This window comes from Sylvia atricapilla, chromosome 6, assembly GCF_009819655.1.
Source record: "Sylvia atricapilla isolate bSylAtr1 chromosome 6, bSylAtr1.pri, whole genome shotgun sequence".
NCBI classification, from domain to species: domain Eukaryota; kingdom Metazoa; phylum Chordata; class Aves; order Passeriformes; family Sylviidae; genus Sylvia; species Sylvia atricapilla.
Genome location: NC_089145.1, coordinates 53,086,063 through 53,109,915, shown reverse-complemented (window position 1 = coordinate 53,109,915; position 23,853 = coordinate 53,086,063).

Genomic DNA, 23,853 nt, shown 5'->3' with positions numbered 1-23,853 from the left:
GGGTTTAAATCCATACATTGAAAGTAATCTGAATTACTATTTCTTTTGATAACCGATTTACAGTTTTTCTAATGTTAGTGTTTCTGAAGCAGTTAGGGTTTGGTTAAAAAGAAATATAAATAAAAAGTTGAAATGTATAACCGTGGGCTTGCTCTGCTAGGACTAGGTGCCTCTTGAAAAGGTGTGCAGGTACTAACTACCTTCAAGACCAGTTAGAGTCTACCAATGCATCATAACAGAGGAGAGATTTTATTAAAATTTCCTTTTTTATGTAATTAGGCCTTTCAAAAAGCTGCTCTCAGATGCTGGTAACATAAGCATGAAAATAAATAGTACAATAGTACCCTTCAAAAAACAGCTTCTTTCTGTAGATCCAGAAAATTCACATCTGTAAAGGCAAATGTAAGTCTCTATTTAAATATGTAACATATATTGTAAATTATATTTCTTGTTAATAATACCTCCAAGAAAAGCCTCTTTACCTATTAAAATATTGCTGCTTTTGGCTGAGACCAAAAGGAACGTGGATGCAACCCACAGAAGAAAGCAAGCAAGAAAGTAAGGCCAGATTGTGTGACATACGGCATGGCAGTCACTGTAGATATCAATATAACCTCAGTAGCACAGATATCAGCATCGACTAAACATCTTAATATTCATTCATTTTCCCAGACACATTTCACAGCCTGACTCTAATCAGTGCTGCCATAACTACCGTCCAGCCTGCTAGTTCACATGTGCCTGAAGTAGGGTTGGTGTCTTGGGGAAGGATTTCTATCCTTTCTATCATTGGGGAAGGATTTCTATTTCACAATAGAAAACTACATTTTCCCTTTGAGGGTATAGAGTTTTTGAATGGATTGAATTGTCAGAATCCACAAATCTTGAACATTATTTGAAGGAGTCCAGTGCAGGCAGCCAGACATAACTCTGTTTGCCTTACAGAAAAATAAAAAAACAAAGGCAGAGAAGAGCTTCAGACATTTCTGTCATTCTTTGTTCCATCTCTGATATTTATAACAAGGAGATAGGTGTGATTCAAAGGTGTGATCACATATTAGAATACATGAAGAACTACAGAAAGTCATTCTCTGAAATCAATGCTGATCAACATATGATCCCTCAGATATTCCAAATTCCTTTAAGTTCCATATACTTCTTTCCTTCTCATTGCTGATCATTTCAATGATATAGTAAACATTATAAAAACATATATATCAGATTATTAGATTAAAAATCCTTCTCAACAACCATGTGCTTAATGCAGTGATAACAATGAAACTATTGAATAATTCTAAATAATAAATTACTTAGCTATCAGCCCCCTTGGTTATGTCATAACTAATAAAGCAACTATTTGGAATGTATCTTGGATGGGCCAAATATAAAACTTTAGCCATCAAAACTGATTGTTTCAAATGTAACAGTCAAATAATGTAAGGCTCTGCAAAGATTTTAGGAGTCAACTCCCGTGATACGAAAAAACAGGACTGAAAATAGAAACCTATACCCATGACTCTCAAATTATTATGTTTCTTTCATCACATAAAAGCTCACAGATTAAAAAAAATGAATCTGGTTTATATCTCAGCAGCTTTTTAAAGGAAAATTGCTAAAATGCAAAGTCTAATTAGTGTCATTTATAAGCTAAGGTTATGAATTTCAAAATTTACTCCTTCCTCTCCAGAAAAAAAAATAATTTCAATTATTTATTCTATTTTGCACATTTTTTTTTTACTTATTGCAATTATGTGATTATCTAATTAAGTCATTAGTTATCAAGGCAGTTATCACAACAGAATTGCATCCTGGGAAACATGTTGTCTAAAATTTAAACATTGCACTACAAAAATGCCTTTGTTATGTGGCAAGGAAGAGGGAGGAGGTAAATGCTCTTCAAGTTAAAAAAAAAAAAGAAAAATATCTATGACATTCTAATTGAGACAAGACTAACTATTCTTAATCAAGTATCAGAGTGAGGAAATACTTTAATAAAATCAGAAATGTACACTTTTTTTTTTTTTTTTTTTTTTTTTTTTAATGGGCAACAGTGTTTTGTGCAAATTCAGATGCCTTGTCAGTATGTGGGAATATTAATCTTGCAAAAATCACTGTCTTAGCTGTAGGTGGCTTCATTTGGACCCTCTTTACTGAGTAGGGGGAACTCCAGACAGATGACTGACATCTACAGGCATCAGTGTTCTGTCAGCTGAACCTACCAGCAGGACCAAAAATTCACAAACATTGAGGAGGGCAATACAGGGCACATCATACTGGATGTGAAACTGAAGTTTGTCCACATGTACACATATACTGTCAAGTAAATTTTAGGTGATATCTCTAATTACCATTCAAATAAAGCACCTAAATCAAAGACTGAACCTGACCTGTAATATGAAACCAAAATGACTGAAATAAATGGAATTATTGTGTGAGATAATAGTATTTGCATGAGCAAGGATAGAAACCTGGTCTAGGGTTTTTTTCTCTCTTTTCCCCCTTGACAAAGATTCAATACTAAGTTGGGGAAATTTGAACTGTAAGTAATGAATGCTTTTAATGGAAACTGACATTCATTTTTCAAAGCTCCTTTGCAACTTGGCAAGAAAAATATAATAAACGGGATTGAGGGGTTTTTAGTAAAAGAATGATGCAGCAGTATAAAGGTTAGAACTATAAGGACCCCAAGAAATTTAAGAGCTATTGTCTGTCCTAAAGTTGAGTACAAATTGGTTTGACATGGAAAAAAAGAGTAGAAGAGAGAAAACAAACTGAAGTAAAGGATTATCAGTGTTTTCCAGTGATAAAACAGTACAAAGGTTTTTCTAATGACCCATAGAAAAGGATCAAAATTCCACAGTTTATGCAACTTAGAACTGGAATGATGAAAACAATACTGAATACATTGGGGAAAAAGATTCTATACAAATTCATGAGAGACAGGACTTTGCTTTATAACCCTTGATAAATTTTCTCATTCTGATTACCACTAGCTCTTTTTATTGTAGAAGAGCCATTCCAGGATAAATATAGATATAGATATAGATTATATAGATATAGATATAGATATATGTATCTCTCTATGTATCTCTCTATATAGAGAGAGATATCAAGGCACTACAGCTGTTCAACCCTAAATATCTTGTGGGATTTCTTCAATTACAGAAATCAATCAGATATTTTATTCTTTATTAAGAGAGATATATTAACTAAATAGGAAACAAAACCAGACAAATCAGTGTCAGAATCTTAAACAGGTAATTCTTATATCATATATCTGCTGTTACCCCCTTTTCAGATTTAGAGTATGTGTCAAGCCAGTAACAGATCACAGACTGAATCCAAAGTAAAGCTGATATTCATCTGAAACATTAAGTTCTCTCATAAACACATATTCACTTCCTCTCTGCTCAATTCATGTGGTACAGCTTATCCTAATTTTTGTCCTACTCTGTGCTTATCTCCTGCATAGAAATATTTCACTGAAATATGTCAGTGTGACCAAAATCTTATTCAACAGCACAGGGGATGTATTAGAATAGTAATTACTGATTTATTAAATATTCCAGACTACAGAGGTTAGATGAAATCGTATTCCCTTTACAGAAAAGCCATCCATTCAGTTGTTTTGGTGACACCTGCCCAGCTTTTTCCATTTATCTTACAGACAATATTACTCTCATCCTTGAATAGTGTGAAAATCTGTTTCCAAAGAGAAATTCTGTTTCTCTGTTGTATTTAGGAAAGTGGCTGTCATGTTAAAAAAAAAAAAAAAAAAAAAAAAAAGCCAGAAAATGAAAGGCACATGCAACTCTTTTTGTCAAAGTAAATGTCATTCAACAATTTAGTGTGTCAAACAAGGATATGTAAGGCCAGGATCAACATGCTGCAGCAATCATCTCTAATACCCACCATATGCCTTTAAGGATGGGAACTGTGACATGTGACAGATCACTGGAGATGAACAAGGAAGGATAATGGCTGTTGGAAGATGTTCTTCACAGCTCCCTCCTGCTCCTCTTTGCAGGATAGGACTGTGGAAGAGCCAGAGAAAGACAGTGACATGAAAAGTTTCTTCAATAGGCTGCATTTTTCTATTACTAATGTGACCTTCTCATTAATATTAGTTCAATTCCTCCTGATCTACAGCAAGACAAATGAATATTAGGACCAAAATCCAACATTTCATCCTAGAGCAGTTTTTAAAATGAAAAAGAGAACCATTTCTTTAAGAAAAGCACTATTTAGGAAAAAAACATACTCTCTTTTAAATTTTTAGTTTTAAAATTTTCATAGAAGAAATCTCTTGTTGAGAGACAAGGGATAAGAAACCAAATGTATGTGTGATACTTGTAAACAGGTTTTTAATTACTAAAAATGTTGTGTGACTATTGTGCTTCATGAAGACAATAGAATTCCTATACACTTCACAGCAAAAAATCAGCTCTACACTCCCTGCCCACACCTAAAGCCACACATGTAATTTTTATTTTAAAATTACATTCCTTGAAGAAAGATTAGAATCTTACCTTCAAAAATACTTCAAAATCTCAGAATTTCTGAGAAGTCACGGTATGGCATGAGATTTAGTTAATTTTGAGTACCACTGCAGAAGAATTAATTCATAAGAGTTTATACATTGATGGATACTCCCTATTGTTCTACTGAAAAGATTCCCCTGTGCTTCTCTCGGGACTCGGTTTTTTTTTTTTACCCAAATCTCCTCTGGGAAATTAACCTTTACCAATCCTGTGTGCTGTCTAAATATCATGCTTTTATGGTTTCTCTAGAGATATCTGAGAGCAACTGTGAGCTTACATTCATAATAAGACTTCGTGTTCTGTCTTGAAAGCATACTCTCCCCAGGAGTCATAGCAGCCCTTGCTTCTAGGACCTCCTGTACCACTTCTCAACCTTTTCATGACAATTAACCCATCAGAGCTGTACCCTGAGATTTATGACTTCACACTGCCTGAAGAATTTGTCTTAAAGGCCAGAACAAAAGACAATCCTCAAAATGCAAAGAGAGTTGATGAATGCAACATTTCTAAGCATTCATTTTCTTCCAATCTGCATATAAATATGCATTGTTTTTGAGGTTAACAATATACAGCAGTAAACAGCATAAAGACTGGGAATGTGTCAAACAGGAAAAATATGTGTTTATAGTGAATATATTGCCTTTTAAAGAAGCACATGCATGTGAGCACATGGAGTGAGATTCTCTTTTGCCAAAACAGTGAACATATTGTTTCTCATTTGGATTTGAGGTTAAAAGGGTGGCTGAAGGAAAGGTCTTCAGGTGATGTGACTTGTAACAATATAAATACCTGTCTGCAAAGGGGTCAAAAGGAAGCCTCAGCCTAGGAAGGAAATAGAGGCAAAAAGAAAACTGTGAATTATTGCACATTGGTGCAGGTTGTTTTGGGTTGGAAAGGATCTTTAAAGATCATTGAGTTAGTTCCAATCCCCCGACAGTTGACAGGGAAAATACATCAAGCAACACTGAACAATGAGAGCAAAGTGTTGCAGCTAAGAGAATTGATCCAAACAGGACTAGTTAAAAAATAAAAGCCATATCAGCAACTGTTCAGCAAAATTTTCTTTCAGCATTTTAAGTTTTTGAATTAGTAATGCAACATTTTTTCAGGATTTTCACAAAAATATTAAGACTACCAGTGTCAAATAGTAATATTTTATAATATTATATAGTAATATAATAATAATAATACTTCATCTAGAAACAAAAAATAAAAAGACAACAAACCAACAAAACAACTGCCAACCCCCAAAACAAAACAACTCAAAACTTCAAGAGTTTCTCTTGAAGAAATTAGAGTTTGGATGTAATTTCCTAAAAATAGATAAGAGCTGCTATTCTTGTCATAACTCTCCCATTCTTCTGAGTATTTATCTTCTCTCCCATGTCCTTAAAGTAGCCTCCATTTGCATTGATGGTGAAGAACCATTGAGCTCACTGTCTATGATAAGGTGACCCCAACATGAAAGGACAATATTCAAGGATCACATATAAAACAAACATGACACTTAACATTTTATGAAGTTTCCAATTTTTCTGTGCCCACAATGGTAGATAAAACCAGAAGAAACCTAATATTCCTATGCTAAATAGGACATCACACTGATCAATAACCCTATCTTCCAATGGGATAGATGGAGATTCAGAAAGTCCAGGTGAGTTCAAGGCATGCCAGGTACTGACACACTGCATCATTCACAAGACTGTTTCCTGAAAGCTACCTGAAATCTTCCAAGAGAATCTAATTGGGAAGCCTTCATCAGAGCCCAGCTGGAAAACCTCAGTGGCTCCAGTTCTTTATTCTTGATCCTTGGGAAGTCTACCCTCCAACACACAGGGAAGAGATTTATGTGGGTTGTGCCTAGGCACAAATGAAAGTCCAAGGTTCAGGGAAGTAGAGTATCTTCTGAATTATTATAATTTTGTTCATCACTGGTTGGTAACATGCCCATCTATGTTCTTCAGCATGTCCAGAAGTTTTTTGCATGGATACCTTGTGTGAAAAGACTGTAGTGAAATAAAGTACCCAGCTATCAATCAGGATGGTCTTATTTTATCAATTTATATGGGTAAGAAAATCTAAAAGGTCCAATCATGAACAAAAGTCTTTGGTCTGTTGGGCTGTACAGATCATCCACTGAGCAAAGAGACAGTCTTTTCTCCAAAACATAAAACATTTCAGTAAAAAAAAAAAAAAAAAAAAAGATATCAATGTCTCCTAGCCAAGAGCTCAAAATATTCCAAGAATGATTCGCATAAGAGGAATCTGTGAGTTACACACATCCACAAACAGAAATAAGTTGAGAGGTTACTCAGAGAGCATATTTCGTGTGATATTGACATTTAGAAACAGAAATACGTTCTATTTGCCTAGTAATGAAGCAATATTAATATTCACTGTATTATGTGGACAAGAAGTTCATGAGCATCTTACTTGATTTTCTTTACTGGTTGAAACAGAAACACTGAATTAAGGACATCTAGCCATTCCTCTTTAGGAAGAAATTCTGGAAATTAAGACTCGCTCATATTGGACCCAGTTTCAGAAAAAAGCATTTTGGACTAATGCCAAGAAGTTTAAATAATATGCCAAATATATGGTAAATAATATTGCCACATATTTTCAAAATACATGACAAGAAGGTGGAACAATGGAAGCAAATCAGTGTATGAAGATTTTTATGAAGTGAGAGAGATGAAGAGTTGTCTACAAAGAAAGCTTACCGACAGAAAAGATCAAGTCCAGTTGTAAGTTATTGAGAACTCCCTTCTGATCTTACATTATTATACTTTCCCACCAGCAGGACTCAAAGGGAAAACATCAGAAAGCTCTTCATTAGCATTTCCTGTATGTGAATTACCACATGAGCCACAGTTTGCAGCAGAGTTCCAGCCAAATTAGTTTTTCAACTGGTGACACGTTTGGCTGAAATTTAATTACACCAAATTATATAATATTTTTCTAATTATCATTATAAAAACTTTTCCTCCATCCTCACAACATTTTTTTTATGAAAAAAGGTTTAACCATACCTTCTGAACATAGTCAAGGACCTCTCAGTGAGTTCCAATTTGTTCAGAGTTCTCTCAGTGTAAGAATTTTCTTGAATATTTGGAAGGATTAGAAACATAAAATCATAGAATGCTTAGGATTGGAAAGGGCCTTAAATATCATCTGTTTCCAGCCTCCCTGCCACGAGCAGGGACACCTGTCCCTAGACCAGGTTGCTCAGAGCCCCATCCAACCTCATCTTGAACACCTCTGGGAACAGGAAGTCCACAATCTCTCTGGGCAAATAAGAAAAAAAAAGAAACAAACCACCAAAAACCCAAAATCCAACCACTACAATTCTTTCATCCTGTGTTAATTGGAGAACTGTTTTAGTCTTGTGATCAAGTCACTTGCTCTCCTCTGGACTCACTCCAACAGGTCTCCATCTGTCATGTGTTGGAGGCCCCAGAGCTGCCTGCAGCACGACAGGCAAGGTCTCACCAGAGCAGAGTAGAAGGACAAAACTGGTCCCTCAGCCTGCTTTGGATACAACCCAGGATGTGGCTTGCTTTCTGAGCTGCAAATCCACATTGCTGAGTCATATTGAGTTTTTCATCCACAAGTACCCCCATGTCTTTTTTTCCTAGGGCTAGTTTTGATCCATTCTCCTCACAGCCTGTACATGTGAGTGGGATTGCCCTGACCCAGGCACAGGACTAAGCCACTGAGACAGCTGGTAAACTAATTGCATCAATAATATAGGCTTCCAATAAGTACTATTACTCAAATTGTGAAAATTTTGCTTTTGGCTGTTATCTGTCACAGGAGCATGACTACAATACAGAGAATATGTGATCTGTGTCTTACCCATTTCCCAATAAAAGTCTGAGGAAATACTTTTATTTGCTTCAGAACAAGTTATACTCGCTCGGACTAATCCCATAAAATCAACACCCATGAACTTAAACAGACAGATATCTGAAAGGCCAAAATATTGCTCTTTTGAGAAAGTGATAAATGCCAGAAAATGACAGGACATTACTTACTGTCTTTTTCAATGGCAGTCTTGCTGCTAGACATTAGTTTCTGAAGCAGAAGTTCTCTCTGCGTGAGAGACCAGATCAGTCTTATGTTCCTTCTGAAACAACCTGCCAGTGATCAATGAAAAAGAATTCTATGACATCTGACCTGTATTGCAGGGGACTGGGGTTGTATGCAAACAAAATTTAAATTAAGAAAGAAAATTCTACATCCAGAAATTATATAGAAAAAAAAAAGTTTACAGTCCTCTAGTTTAGTGTCTATTATTTTTCAGATTTGATCATATATCCAGATCTCACTTCTAGAATATCAGAAATGCAGAACTCAAAAATGAGAAATGATCCTTTGTATCATGTCTGAGAACTACATTTGCTTTGGGTTTGTGATCTCCTTTGGCTTTGGGAAGTGAATTTTTACTTACATGAAGAACAGTATGAGCAGCCCTGGAAGCCCACAAATATTTTAGACATAATTCTGCCTCCAGTCACATTCATACAGAATAGACCTGTTCCAGATTTACAGGGAAAAATTGAATTTGATTTTTTTCTCATTATAGATTCTGTTGCTTTGGCAGTAGAATGGGCCAGAGTGTGGTAACAAATCCACAGACAAAGGAAAGTAAAAGTTCACTCTTTCCATGCATATTGGGTAGAAAATATCATTCAATAGTTATATTCACAGGGGAAAGGAGAACAGATGTAGAAGAGACATTTTATATCTTTGTTGCTCTGAAAGTTATGGTGATAACAGTGCCACTTATACATATATTTATCCCCAGTGCTTACAACTGTGATTCACTTTAACTTTCCTACTGTTCAGGCATGTGGGTATTTGTTACAGTAGTGCAAGCCCATTGCCTCTTGGATTTAAAGCACACATTTCTTTTTTATTTCTTTTCTGGCTAACGGCCCAAATCCACGCAGCAGGTGCTGTCTTAGGAATGTCACTGTCTAATAAAAGTACTGTAACATAACACAGAACCAATAAAAATTTCTTTACACAGACTTTGTTTTTCCTGAAAGACTGGATTCTTAATAAGACAATGTCTACAAAATCTAAGGAAGATGAAAATATAAGCTTTATGGTTAAGCAGCTAAGTTTTCTCCCTTGTTTAGACAATGAACTTGGATATCAGGTGACAGAAGCTGTGTGAGATTTTTACAAACCTTTCTCTGTCAGCAAAATAGGCAGCAATATGGGAAACCCTGGCATTGCATGTTGTTTTCATTATTTCTTGGTGAGAACTGTGACTCCATTCATGGTTGGATAAAGGATTTAATCGAGGAAAATACAATTAAAACAAGAGGACTGGGGTAATGAGCAATTATTTGGTAAAAGATTTGCAGGTTAATTTTATCTGTAAGATGTGCAAGAATGTAATTCATAAACTTTGAATGTTAGGATGCTGCTTTTATTTATCTATTTTGTAATGCAGAGCATTTCCAGGTAGATTTAATCTGAGATAAGATTTAAACATCCAGTACTTCATAAATCCCATATACACAAAACTAATTAGCAGTTCAAACAAAGGAAAGATTTCAGCTTTCAGCAATATTTTAGAAGCCCTGAAACTGGGAACAAAAGTCATTAGACATCAGAGTGAAATGCTGAAGTGCAGACACAACAATATTTTCAAGCTGGATGAACAGAGTGGCATTACATCCCTAATGACTGTTTACTTCAGCTGTAGTTGCTATTCTAATTGACTTTTTTTTTTTTTTTTTCAAAGACAGACTTTCAAAACAAGGTTCAGAGGTGGAATATGATTAAGAAGTTATACTCAACAGAATAGGATACATAAGATATATGCATGTTTGTTCTTTTAAAACTTTTTCTACTTGTCTTGCTTAGAAAGCCTTTCAGCTTTCAATCTATTTTGGCTCTGCAAGATATCTAAAAAAATCACAAGGTAAAAAATATTGATTTTTGGTGTACAGAGGTAGATGATGTTAAATTAATGACTTAAAAAGAAATATAGTTTTCCGTGTAGAAGAACAGGTCATGTCCGAGAGCATGGTGGTTAATTTTGAGAATTTCTAACAGAATGTGTTCCTTCCCAGTGCAGTGTAAATGCTGAAGCAAACCAGAAAATGAAAATTCATTTTTGCAACATGAACGTACAGGTCATTTTCTCTGTAAAATTATCATTTATCTTCTTAATTTCATTATTAAAACTGCATTTGAAAATTTGCACCAAGATTTCAAACCACTCTAGAAACAGGAATGATATCTCAGAATGCATTGACAAAATAATCATAACCACAATAAAAATGGAAATACTGTAATAGAGTGATTTTCTATAGGGGAGTACCCTCTTTCAAGACAAAAATCTGAACATCACAGAAATCATCAGGGCTTATACACAGTGAAAAACTAAAAACATTTATACTGTTTTCATGACTCAGGGCCAAATCAATTAAGCAGCATCACCAGATTTTCACAGTGACCTATACACTCTATTAACGGGATTTTCTTCAAATTGTAACAAAAATCTGATAATATATTGAGCATACAGTGGGCATACTCGCATACATGGGGTCTACAGGGGAAGAAATACAATTATTGCAAATCAAGACAACACAGACTGGTGGCCTTAAAATATTAGCTGCCTTTGAAAGCTGTTATTATTTACCTGCCAAAGCTAGTATTAGTCTTAAATATGTCATAAAGTATTACTTTGGAAATCACTTCAAATATAAACCTGCATCAGCACTTAGCAGTTGTGGTTTTTTGGTTGGAAATGAAGAATCATAACTTAGTGCAAAAGTGCTGATTAATTCTGCTTTCCTTTGAAGGGTGTATTTTCACTGGCATTAACTCTGAAATTTACAGCATATTCTTACACACAGAGTGCTTGATGGGGCACCCCTTTATTAATTTCCTTTCTTCTGGGCAGAAGCAAGCAGTGTAAAAAGGAAACAAAAGTAACTTTCCAAAGACTAAGTGGAAATTGCTAAGACACTTCCATTTTTCCATTTCTTTCACACTCAATCTTTTTTTTTTTTTTTTTTTTTTAATCTTTACTCAAACAACATAGAGCTTTCTCTGTGCTACCTTTAATTAATGGAAAACAGTTCAGAAGGAGAAAATGTCTGCAGGGAAGGGTTTACTTTCTAGCAAGGACTTTGCATTGTAAGTAGCTGACAGAGGATTTTGTTTTCCAGTGTTACCAGAAAATGAAAACCTTCAATTCTAGAATAACCATATCTACCGAAAAGTTTTCTGCATGTATGATAAACAGAATATATTGCTGCACTACCTCAGCATAGAAGCTAAATTTCTCTCTGCATGATGTTATTATTCCTACTATGATGAGACTTAAATGATCTATTAGGATGACATTGTGCTTATTCTGTATATTCCTGTAACAAAATCTAGTCTTCTGGAAATTAATTAAATAAAATAAATAAAATCTTCCAGTTTAAAAAGAATTGTTGGAAAGAAGTAGATGAAGAATCAGTTAGCAATAGCAGAAATCTCCCCTATGTAATGTAGCCAAATGATATGCAACATAATCTCCATCCATTATCACAAACACATCATGCATAATTGGTTTATGTATTATCAAAGATAAATAACTCTCCCTTATTATTTAATTCTGACCTATGCTTTTAAAAGTAGTCTGACCAGCTTGCAAAACATGTGACTTAGTTGAGTGAAGCAGATGGGCAGAGTTATTTCATAGACATATAAACTTAAAGGTTATTGTAACATTCAGTCAAATGTCCATGCACAAATCCCTTTACATGCTACTCAATATCAAAGCATCTGAGCACTTCATCTCGCACACTGTATATTTGCACCTCTGCTCTGACACAAGGAATTATCATTTACCTCATTCATAAGTAAAATTAAAATAAACAGAATCTGGGCAATAGTTGATTCCTGGGCAATAGCTAAGTTCCTGTAGGTGATTCCTGATTATCTTTCCCATCTACAGTTATACATTTAAGTGATTTATTCTCCTGAATTTTGTGTGATGAATATACTACTGTAATGCATAATATACTGCCTATAAATGGATATTTATCTGAAAGATCAGCTTTATGAGAAATTTCCTTGTCATTTTATAAGCAAATGGGAGTTGAAAAGAACCTGGAAAAAATGGAAAGAAATAAATTTGTAATAAACATTACTTGTTAAATGCATATATGTGTCTGTATGGCTTGGCAAGGTTTTGGTAGCCAGAGATCTATAAGGGTGCTTCTGTGAGAAGCTGTCAGAAGCTCTTCATGTCTGTGACAGGGCTGATGGCATCTTGTTGCAAGACAGATCCACCCCTGGGTCAAGGCTGAGCCCATTAGCAACCACAGTAGCACCACTAAAATTATGTGTTTAGATGAGGAAGAAAAAATGCAGAGCAGCAACTGCAGTGGGAAAAAGGAGTGAGAATACGAGAGAAACAACTTTGCTGACATCAAAGCCAGTGAATGCAGATGGGGAGGAGGATTTCCAGGTGCCAGAGCAGAGGTGAAGACCACGGTGAGGAACCTGTTCCCTTGTCATCCTGTGTGACATCTGCGCTGTAGCAGATTTTCTGGCAGGACCTGTAATACCACGGGGGACCGATGCTGGGCACCCAATTTCTGGAGGACTGCACCCCCTGGAAGTGACCCACACTGGAGCAGGAGGAAGAGTGAAAGGAGTGGAAGAACTAATATGTGATGAACTAGCCACAAACACCCATCTCTGATGCTGGCAGGAAAGATGGGTGAAGGAGTGAAGTTGAGCCCAAGAAATAGGGATGTGTGGGAGGAAGGTGTTTTAAGATTTAGTTTTAATTCTCATTACAGTACCTAGATTTGATTTTTAATAAATTAAACTGATTTCCCCAAGTAGAATGCCTTGCCTGTGATGGCAATTGGTGAGTGATCTCTCTCCACCCTTATCTCCACCCATGAGCCTTTCCTTATATTTTCTCTCCTCTGTGCAGCTGAGAAGAGTGATAGAGCAGCTTTGGTGGGCACTTGGCATTTAGTACGGGTCAGTCAAAAACAGTGTCTATGCCATATTTAAAAAATAAGTCGCTTCCTTGTTTAGCACCCACAGAACAGACGGGTATTTAGAGGAAATTTGGTATGAAGTGTACTTGGAATGTTATTAGTTAAAATAATCCACTGTTTTGGTATGGGAAAAGAAAATGTTTTCTTTGAAAATCTGAAACATTGGCATCAAGAATATTCTAAAGTAGTTCACTTCTTTAGAACTTTTCTTTTTAAATTAATTTTTCTTCATATTTTTAGTAAGTAATAGTTAAATATTTGTTAGACATTTGTAATTCTTGTCATCCTTTAAAGCACAAATGAGATCTTTAAAACCTTAGATGAGAAAGATTTTTGCAATGTTTTATCAACCTGGACACTGAAGTTAAAAAAATCTTTTAGGCAACAATCTTAGTAATATTTGGTTTTAGTAAATAATATTCTTATAAAATTTTTTAGAGAAGTGTATAATTTTTAAGTAAAGGGAATAAGAAGACAAAGAGCAAAAAAGAATGAGAGAAAGGAAAAATAAGAGGAAGAAGGGAGGGGAAAATGAATTTTGCATTACCACAGGATATTAGGGAAAAAAAATTAATTTCCCAAAGTTTTTCTGCAGAAATCCAGAATGTAACTGTAAAATACATGTACAGAACAGCTGTGGTAATTCAGGTTGTTTGTCAGCTTTGTTCTTTTCTCTTAGTGTCCAGGTTTACATTTGTGTATAAACAAAGTGAGTATCCTCCAGCAGTTTGGAAATACACCCATTGGGCATTTTTCTCTGCCTTTTGGGGAGTCAGGAGTGTTCATGGAATTTTACAAGCTGCTACTAAGACGTGGCACTGTGGTCATATGTGAGCATTTTTCCATCTGTTCCATTGCAATTTACCCAAACTCCATGCAGATAAAGAAGAGCTGTTACATCTGACAGACCTCCCTAGGCTGCACTATAAACAGCAGGAGAGACCACCTGCTACACAGAAACTCATGTTACATCAAAGCAGCAAGGATGGCCTAATCCCAATCAGATGGCAGCAGAACTTCTAACCACAGTGTTTGTTTGGTAAGTTAGAAAAATTTAAAAAGAGACCTTCAGAGTAGATAAAAACCTTTCAAGGTTTCTCCAGAGAGGTGTATGTAAATATTTTTCATAAAAAAAAAAAAAAAAAAAGAGTTTATAATTGGTGTTGCCTGCTGTTCATCATTTATGTAGATATCGCCCCCAGATTTCTTCCACTTATATCTCATGGCTTCATCAACCTCCACTTATATGAACTAAAGACCAGATTCTCTCAAGCCACTGGAAAATGAGGTAATTCGCTACCATGACTTACCATATTTCTTAAATAAAAGAAATTTTCCTACAAAGGAAAAGAAAATATAAAAGTCTTGACAAGTAGAAACTGGGACTTTCTTTATGTAAGATTTTATGTCTTGAATTTTTTTTTTACTGCTTTAAAATGGAGTGACAACAAGAATAATGGTGATGTGTTATACAGTTTATTACTGAAAGCAGTGCTGAAGAGGGTAGAATAAAAGCATTAGAAAATAATCTCTTTCACATTCTGCTACTGAAATAATAAGTTTAGAGCATCATCTCTACATGCTTCCCAATATATCTCAAAGCTGGATCACTGAAAAGAAATCACTCTTTATTTCTGTTTTTACTGCTCATCCCATTATCTGTAAATAGCAAGATAATGTTCAGAAATGTTGTGAGTTATAAACCTGGGAATGAGAATGGAAGTACCCAGGCATATCTCCTGAGCTACAGAAGAGTCATTAGAGAGTAACTCAAAAGCTTCAAACTATTGGCCTACATTGGATTCACACCGACAGCTAAGTGGAGAAAAACTCCATATGCCCTTACTGGTCCCTTGAGCAATCAAATCCCTCATATTTTACACCTGGATTTTTTAATGAATTGTTGCAATAACAGCAGGTTTGGGGAAATTGTACTCTAATTAATATAATGTTGCATGATTTCAAACAGCTGTGTGTAAAATGAGCAAAACCAAAATTGAGTTTTAATTTGTTCTAACAAAGGAATGAAACAAATACAATTTTCTAATTAGTTTTTAACTCTTCCCTCCCCAGATGAATGTCTAATAACTGAAGTCTGGACACTCTGAGTTCTACTTTTTTTGAAACAGAAACTTTTGAAGGAAGGCAAGGTAAAATTATCTACAGCTAATAGAGTGGGAATATAAATTTCAACGCCATATTCAATTTGGCCATGCATTCAAATACACTGAAATAAGAATGAAACTCTCATTGCTATTTTAGTGCATGTATTAGTCCACCCTCTATTATGAGCTAACATAACAGAATAGAAATGAGAAACCTTAACAAAAATATTTGGTACCACATCTGAAGTAGCTGAAACATTGCTGCTAAAAATGAGAATCCTGAGAGAAGACTGAAGGAGACTCTTTAACAGTCCCCAAGAATTCTCATGGTTTTGTCATTTCACTGTATTCATTCCTTCGTGCTCATATGTAGGACACACAGAAATGAGTAAACAAAATTCACTCATGCAAAGAGCTGCTTTTCTGAAATTGTGTCATTCCAGTGCCTAAGATCATGTTCTCATTCAAATGAAATACATTTTAGTCTCCTAAAATCTGTATGAAATACATATATTTATTATGGTTTCCAGATAAAAATACTTGCCACTGAAGAACAAGGAATAAATGAACAGAACTATTATGCTCTTATTTAAATTATTGTAATCTTATTTTTTGTAGCTAGTCGACAACAAAAAAAGAGATCTGTGTCTTACTGGCCAAGTGCAGAGTAAACAGATGCTCTTTTTTTCTATGCATCTAACTTTCACGTTCATTAAGAAGAGCAGAATGAAAACAATCCCTAACAAAACAAGGCAAAACCAAAATCCTGTAAATACTTAAAGCAGTATCACTGAGGTTCAGAATATGGGGAATAGAGAATCAGGTCTGCCCCTGTGTGATCATGATTCAAGTTACAGTAAACTTGATATCCTTGTAAACTAAATAATCTTAAGGTCTCTGAGTTAAGACCACATGTGAATTGCCACATTTGATACAACTTTTACTTTGCCTTAGAAATACCTAACAAATGAGATAGGATTTAATGAGGTTATTCCCTCTCACAAGGAAGAAAGCAAGGAAACCCAAGACCTAATTTTTATCTCTCACATATGCATAAATTAGGGGTAACATCATTTAAATCATGTTGCAACTAGGTACCTCTGATACCTTGTAAGATAATAGGCTATATATTTTCCTTTATGGTTTCTGGAAGCTTTGTGATGCTAGGAGCATACTATTTTTGGATATGATATGAAACAAATCCCAACTGCTCACATTTTTTCAGGATTATATAACATTTTTCAGAGGAGTCAAAGGTGTAAATTACAGTGTTCTAGCCAAATTAAACTACACTTGCAGTTGTAATCTCTCAATCTGATATTTCCTCTGAAACTCTACCTAGCTCTGGTTGGCTGTGCACTTCTTGGCCCATGCATTTGGGCACTATTGAGTGCTGAAGCCATCAGCAGAACAGAGTGTTTGTGGTAGATTCAATGATTTTTGCCCTCTGTTTACTTTGGAAAGCACCTTGTGATGCCTCATAAATGTTTGGTTAACATATGCAGAGGTTTGAACCACTCTCTACAAAGACCACTGCCAGTGGTCAAGGGAGGCATGCCTTTGGTGTAGATGTTTTTTAATAAGATACTCCAGATACTTTGGTCTGTTTTTGAAGATTATTTTACCTTCAGAAGGGGTCCTGAATCTATATTAAGCTTTTTTTACGTAGAGGCCATTGGCCAAAAAAAATTAACTGGAATATTCTCTCTTACACATACGTAGGACTCCTAGGTTCTCTCATGCAGATATTATCACTTATACAAAATCTGCTCACATTGATCTGATGTTTGACTAAGAGAAACCTATAAAATGTTCATATATGCACAACAAATAGGATCCACTACAATCTGGAGACAGCTTAAGAAGCACTCCAATATCTATCAAAATCTTTCCTGTGCCTTTTGAATAATAAGATTCTTTATTGGCATTTACAGTATCCCACAACAGTTAAACTTTTCTCTGTATGATCTTTATGCTTTTCATATACAGATTTGAGACATATATATCAATTAGCTAAAAAATTAACAATGCTATCTGGGTTACTTGTTGGCTTTTGGTTTTGTTTTTGTTTTTTGTAAAATTTTGTCGATTAGAAACATTATTGAAAACCACTTTGTTTTGAAGGATTTCCAATTCTTCACGAGCTTTTCAAACGCTTAAAATTATAGCGATTGATACTAACAGATGTTATTCCATATGATCACTAATATTATCTGATGATTAACTTCTAAACAATGCAACAATATGTTACTTGAAATATTCATTTGCAGATGCTACAGAAGGCTATTAAAGTTCCTGACTATTCAAAAGACTATATGAGTACTGATATTAAATAGAAACACCTGCTGCATAAATATTCTAAAGCAGTCACTCCCAATTGATCTTGCATGTAAGGGAGGATTCTTTCATAATGAAGTTCAAGATGGTTGAACATCAATACCAGGAACTGGAGAACTGTAGTCTAATCTTAAAATGAAACTGATGATTGACTTGCTGACTATCTTATAAAAAATTCGTTGACACAAATTTACTTATAAGCAGAGCAGTGTGTCAACTGCCTTCATCTTACTAAGCAAAAAAAAAAAAAAAAAAAAAAAAATTGAGAAATATAATATTCCTGAAAAAAATCAATTTTTAAATGTGATTGTTTTTCTGATAATTTTAGTTTTGGAACTTGAAATTTTTGTGTAAATTTTATTCTTTTCCTTGGTTGTAGTTGTGATCAAATATTTTTTGTGTTCAGAAGTTTGAAAGCCACTTATCCCTAAAACAAATAGATTAGTACAGAATTTCTTTCCATTAGATCTTTATATGTCAATAAGAGAATACTATAAATATATTTTATAGTTTAGAAATTACCCCATAACCTCATCTAATTATTGTTTACAGTGTAAACCAAATGACAGAGGTGATTGGAAGTAAATCCTGGTGAAAACTCTGAAATCCAGTCTAAATGTTACCAAAACTAAGTCATAGACACATATTTCTTTTCTAAATTCACTTTCAGATGTCTTTGACTTCTTTATCATATTTCCTTACCCCATTATCTTGAAGAGAATATAAAAAATTCTGCCCTGAACTATTTTCTTATTGTTGTTTCAGTTGGGTTACAGAACTATCCCTTTTCCTTGGGAACATCCATGTCTGCTTCTCTTCTTCTCATTTACACAGTACTTTGAAGCTCATATGAGATCAAAGGCAAGTCAACATTTGTTAAAAACAATTGTTTGAGATTGCTTAAAAAATCATCAACAAGGGCTTCAGCAAAAGCCAGATTTCATATTGAGCAACAGCACAACAAAGTTCATTGGCAAGATTCACTCTACTACTAACAGGAAAGTTAGGGCACACCAAGGAAAAGCAAGCAACAACAAAACTAAACAAAATCTGAACAATCACAAGAGAGATTAACCAAGAACTATCTAAGGGAGGTGTGGGGGGTGTGTGGGTGTGTGTTTAGGTGCCTGTGACAAAGGATAGTACGAGCAAGGATAAAAAATAATAAGGTCTGCACTGAACAGTACTTTTAACTCACACCTTAAACCTAACAATTTAACAAATGAATAACACTTAATTTATATCTAACTGAATTTATGCCTTAAACTTAATTTATAACTTACTTTTAACTATCTAACAGAGGAATAACACTTAACAGCATTTAACCTAACTTCAATTCAAGTTATACTTAGCAAGTTAGCAAAAGAACATCACTTAGCAACACTTAGCTTATAACTTACGTTGAACTTAACCTCCTAGCAAAAGAACAACATTTAACAGCATTTAAGAAGTTGTAAGCTTACTTACAGACCTAACTGACTTCAATATCCAAGATACCTTTAAGAAAGCAACATTTCTCCCAGGTTTGCTATAGCCAATGCACATGCTTATGGACCCAGAGAGAAAGAGTCAGTGTAAGCAAGATACCAGTGAAAAATTCCTGTTGGATGTCAGTGGAACATGCAGTACAGATGCTTTTGCATCTCCTGCTAGGTGAAGGGTTGGGACACAAGGAGTGGGATATTGGCCAATGGTTCATATCTCCAGGTACAGGAATACAGGAGTGTTTGCTGGGTCTGAGAGGTGTTCCCCTCAGAAGGAGGCAGTTGGATGCAGCCTGCCGGAGTCCAGGAGAGCTCAAAGGGTCTCACTTTGGACCACTGTTTATGGGGTCGACAGAGAGAGGGCTTTAGTCATAACAATCCTGACCACAGTGTGTGAAAGTGTGACAACAGGAATGGCATTCCATTCAGGCAAGAACAATATTTTCCAAGGCTGTTAATAAGGAAAACAGGAGCTGTTAAGCAGTTCCTGGGTGCAGACCGTGTTTCTGATAAGCTCAGGAAGATCTGAGCCCAGGTGCTAATTTTCAAGTCCTAAACCTAATAAGCATTTCTCAGACCTCAGTACAGCCTGGAAAGGGGAAGCAGGGTGCACCATCACAGCATTAAATTGTGAGTTTTCATTATTTTAAAACAATATTTTAATAATGATAGAATTTTAAAATATGACTTCTGTAACAGATTGCTCATTATTGACCATTTTACAAAGTTAGCTTCAGAAATTACTTTGAGTTATCATTGCTTAAACTGAACAGTTAGAAATAGACTTCCTACAAAAGAAAAAACATCTAACAAGAATTTTGGAGTATAATTTTAACAGTGTTTAAGGATTGAGATTCTGCTGCTGAACAAAATAAGCCTCTGAATAATTTTACGTATTTGAGTAATTTGCATTCAATCCATCAGACATCAAGAAAATCACAAGCTGGAAACTTTCAGGATTGTGGGATTATGTAAGAATATAAGAATGTTCAGTGATTTTACTTTTCTGATGTCTCTTTTTAATTAGAATTAATATGTTCTCTTAGACTAAATCATAACACACCACTAAAGGGCCATTTCAATGATACATGGTTGTCACAGACATAAACATATGATTTGGCTATTCCAGATTTTAATAGCTATGTTTCATCACAAATTAAAAAAAAAAAAAAAAAAAGAGGTGAAAATGAAAGTTTTAACATTTGGCAAAGTAATATTCCAAACAGCTTTCTTAACATTCTGCTGCTTGCCCTAACATTAAGTACAATATGTTCTTATATATTTTATAAAATCAAAGCACAACATGTTGCATAAACATTTAAGCAAATTGTGTTATCAAAACTTTAAATGCCTCAATAAATCTCAGTGTACATTGGCCAAAAGAACTAAATCTACAGAGCTAAGCAGTAAGTCACTGACGGGTCTAGGAATGGAAGGGAAAGCAGCATTAAATCTTGGTTTGTCTAGTAGTATTATTCTGTTGATTCCTTTTGAAAAAAAAAAGATTAAATGTATTTATTGCATGACTGGTAGAAGACAGTATGGTTAAGTGTCAGTGAACAAGAGCTCTTCTATTCATCTACTTTTGCCATGTCTGAAAGAAAAAGATATATTTCTTCGCATCAGTGAACTGTTCAATACTGTAAACAACACCAGTGACCCATTAACTCCAAACCCTGGGAACAGTTACGAGGGAAGATTGTAAGAATGTTGTATTCCTTTCCTTACTCTTAAAAAAACCCCGAAACACGATGTTCAGTACAACAATCAGAAAGTCCACAGTCTAGTGCCCAAGGTACAAAAACAAATTGAAGTTTCCCTGCAAGAAGAAATTTAGAGAAAGAAAGGCAAATAGATTTTCCTAATTAACTGAAACCCTTATTATATGTAGACAAGAAGCTCAACATGACCTGCAAATCTCAGAAATCCAGCTGTACCTTGGGCTACTTGAAAAGAAGCATGTCTAGCAGGTGAAGGGCAGTGATTCTCCCCCTCTGCTATCTTACTGTGAGATCCCACCTGGAACGCTGCACCCAGCTCTGCAATGTCAAGCATAAGAGGGATGCTGACCTGGTGGAGCAAGTCCAGAGGAGAGCCATGAAGGTGATCAGAAGGCTGGAGCACCTCTCCTATGTGGAGACAGGCTGAGAGGGCTGAGACTGTTCAGCTTAGAGCAGAGAAGGATCCAGGGAGTTCTGGTAGCCTTCCAGTACCTAGAGGGGACCTATAAGAAAACTGGGGAGAGACATTTGATAAGGGTGTGTAGCAATGGGACAATGGCAAATGGATTTAAGCTGAAAGAGGGTATGCTTAGATTAGATATTTGAAAGAAAGTCTTTACTGTGAGGGTGGTGAAGCAATAGAATGCAATGTCCAGAGAAATTGTGGATGCCTCATACCTGCAGGTGTTCAAGGCCAGGTTGGATGGGACTCCAAGCAACTTCATCTTGTGGAAACTGTCCCTGCCCATGTCAAGGGTGTTGGAACCAGATGATCTTTATGATCCTTTCCAGGACAAATGATGATATGTTCATCAATACCAAACAGAATTTGACAACCAAGATATGAATGCATGGAAGTATATATGCAAAATAATCAGCATGTAAATGACTCAGTAAGTTATTTATCTATCTGAACAAATAAGTGCGCTGAGATATCTGCTAGTTTGTGGGACTGTACTATTTTGAAAATCAAGCTATAAATTTTGATAATGAGTCAGTTTAGATGCATGTACTGAAGATGTTCTCAAATAGTTGATGATTCTGATCATAAAATCCAGCTTCATTTAGGTAACATCTTTCAGTTCTCAGTTTACTAATTTGCCATAATTTATATGACAGAATCCTTCTATGCATGATAAAGAAGTGGAAACAATTTTATGGGTAGGGCTGATAGAGGTAAGGATGCATTTAATACACTTTTTATACACTATTTTTTACTCTACTCTTCAAAAAAACTACTATTTTAGGTTAAAAGGCACTAAGCTTATGCAAAATTTGGTGGTGAGATCCACATGCTTTGATACAAACACTCAGACAGGGAAAAAAGGTGTTAGTAGGTCAATAAAGAAAAAAAGCTCAACCTAACTGGCCTGAAAGAGGAAATTTTCAGTTGATTTTGTGACTTAATGAGTTAAAGAAATACAGAAATGTTGTTCTAAATGACAGAAGCAGCAGAGTAGTAGATTTTGCCCAAAATGTGTTTAGAGAGAAAATGGAGATAGGTGTGAATGTGTGATCAGGGAGATGGAAAAAGAGGAAGGAGATCATACTCTTATCATTCATTATGAATTAATTAAGACAAACTAAACATTGTGGCATGCTGTCTGTTTTGACCATGTTTAGGTGAGGGGTCGGAACCAGCCCTTGAGGCTGTTCACCACATGTTTCCACTTTGCCTTATATTTTTACTTATCTTTGGCTCATTCCTTGCCAGAAACATGCTGATACATCTTTGCTTTGATTTGCAGTGCTCCTAGCTATTGACTTTTATGAAATTTTGGGGTTAAGAAAGGCAAAAATGTAACATTTACAGCCTGGAAGAATGAATGATCTAGATCCCCTCCTCAAATCCCTTGCATGTCTGTTCTTTTTCTTATTCTCATGCCTCTCTTACCATAATGCTAATTGATTTAAGTCCTAACACAGGATCTAGGAATATTCTTTATGTATTAACAAACTTTTGGTAATAATGGTTATCTCACTACAAAAATGTTGGTTTTCCGTTCGTTCTTCTGGGTATATACTGACATGGTTACCTACTTATATTGGTAGTGCATATTGTATTCTTTTGCTCACATATTTTGCCTAATTATTTCTATTTCAACTTTATTTTGTTTTCAAATATTGAAAGGGGGTTGTCATTCTGACTTAGAGAAAGATAATGGTCTCCAAATAAGTCACATCAGTATTTTGCCAGTCACTGAATCTGAATCTGTTTCTCTAAGAGCTGAAGTAGTGCACAAACCAATTCCATCTCTGAACTTTTCAGGTGTAGAGGAAGAAGTCTCCACGTGTTGGTATGGAATAATCTGCACTTCTTTTTGGTTTGCTGTGTAGTGTGAATGACTTCTAAAATGGCTTCTGAAAGGGATTTGAGATCTCCACACTGTTTCAAAGCCTGATCATTCTTCTTTGAGGAGATTGAAAATCCAGCTTAAAATGAAGGAAAAATGTCATCAAAAATTTTAAACTACCTAACCCAGGCTTAATTCAGGTTGTATACTAGTTCCAGATGTAGAAATATAGTATATGATTCTTAAGACATTAAACTTTCCCTTTTGGCATATAGTTGTTTCCCTGCTGATACTTCTGAAGGTCTGGCTGTAAAACAGTCCCACCACCTATATACT